The sequence below is a fragment of the Dermacentor variabilis genome, unplaced genomic scaffold (assembly GCF_050947875.1).
Source record: "Dermacentor variabilis isolate Ectoservices unplaced genomic scaffold, ASM5094787v1 scaffold_14, whole genome shotgun sequence".
NCBI classification, from domain to species: domain Eukaryota; kingdom Metazoa; phylum Arthropoda; class Arachnida; order Ixodida; family Ixodidae; genus Dermacentor; species Dermacentor variabilis.
This window is the reverse complement of record NW_027460302.1, coordinates 20,833,407-20,835,118: the sequence shown is the minus strand read 5'-3', so window position 1 is coordinate 20,835,118 and position 1,712 is coordinate 20,833,407. Positions and strand designations below refer to the sequence as shown.

At 48.7% G+C, this 1,712-nt stretch overlaps 1 non-coding gene across 1 annotated transcript; it reads right to left on the bottom strand.

Annotated features, from left to right (window-relative positions):
- Positions 1-517: 517 nt before the first annotated feature.
- LOC142567870 (U6 spliceosomal RNA) lies at positions 518-622 on the bottom strand. Its single transcript, XR_012825276.1, has one exon. It is a non-coding gene; the product is annotated as a U6 spliceosomal RNA (small nuclear RNA).
- Positions 623-1,712: the final 1,090 nt, after the last annotated feature.

Below are 1,712 nucleotides of genomic sequence, written 5' to 3'. Positions count from 1 at the left end.
CCTTCTTCAGGCCAAACCTCCTTCTCTTTACACACACACACACACACACACACACACACACACACACACACACACACACACACACACACACACATATATATATATATATATATATATATATATATATATATATATATATATATATATATATATATATATATATATATATATATATAGAGAGAGAGAGAGAGAGAGAGAGAGAGAGAGAGGGGGAGGGAGAGAGAAAGGCCCTCAGACCAGTCCACGATTGTTCAGCGGCGGCCTGTTCGAGCATCCCTGGAGCGTCGTCGGCAACGACCAGGACGAGGTTGGGGAGGCGGCGCAACTGAAGAACGCAGCAGTTCTGCACCAAATTGTCCAAGGAGACGCAGTGTGCAGGCTGCAGAGAAAGCGAGCCGCCGACGTACGTCAAGTTCACGAAGACGGTGCCCTTGCTGCAAGCCGAGTCTGTTCGCAGTAAACAATTCGCACTCCCTCAAAAAGTCTTGGTCGTCCTTCGAGTGCGTGAAAACTGCGAAAAATTGTGAGACGCTTCACGATTTTGCGTGTTATTGTTGCGCAGGGCCCTTGCTGATTTTCTATGGATCGTTCCAACTTTAGTATATTGCCACGTGGGCTGGCGCTAAAATGGTCAACGGGCGCCAAAATGGTCCTATTTTCACGTGGTAGTGACGATGAAGAAAGCAAAATGGTGAATGGCAAAACCAGTGTTTTATAGGGCGAACTTGTGCCCACAAAAGCAAGTTACACTCAAAAGACAGCAATAGCGGCGAAGACGATCGGCGGTCGTCGAAATCTGGGGCGCGATTGGAGATATTTTGTTCGACACGCGTTCTGTTCAGTTGCTGCAACGTCACAAAGTTGCAGTATGCAAAATTTGTGACAGCGGGGCGGAGAGAGCAGCCAATCAGGAAGCGGTGGCCTCCCCGGTAGTCTAGAAGTTTACTTCCATCATTTGTCGTCTGCTTGCAGACAGTATACAACAAAACGAAATGTTTCTCATCTTCCAAATGAATGAAATATTTATCTAAAAAATGTATTTTTTCTTCTCAAGTCCAAACACGTTTACTAATAGTAGTACGTGTGACTACTGCAATTTATAACTATTCATTTCTTTGCGTCGTCCCTACGTGGTGTCGCGCACAGCGAGAAGAAAAAAGAAAAAGAAACGACGCGAAGAGTGGCGCACTTTGCAAGAGGCAGCGACAACATTCCAGTGGCTCGCTGGCACCGATGATGGGGTCGATTTCTCTGTACAACCAAAGAATTATTTGTTTCGAGAAGCAAAAGCGATGCCGTAATCCACTTTCTGCCGTTTCTTCAAGCGCGTTTCGCACCGCCACCCGCTCTCCTCCTTCCTCTAGAAACGCCAGCGCAACAACCTAAGTTCGCAACGGAAGCGCCATTTTCTCGAATTAAATTGTGGATTGGATTCAAGCGTGCCATGCCGCAGCCGCCTGTTGGATCCAATTCAATCCACCAGACGCGCCCCCATGCGAAGCTGTATGATCGCTCCAAACTTCCAAGCTCCCGTCGGGTTCGGCGCCTAGCAGACGAAATGCTCGGTGGGAGGATGATTGACAGGAGCGTGTCGTCATTTTGACGTCACCAAAAACGTGGCCGCGCCCCACGGCTGGCGACCTCGGCGCGGAGTAGGCCAATAGCGCGCGCCGCTAACCGAACGAACACGCCGAACAACCATCTCCGATGGC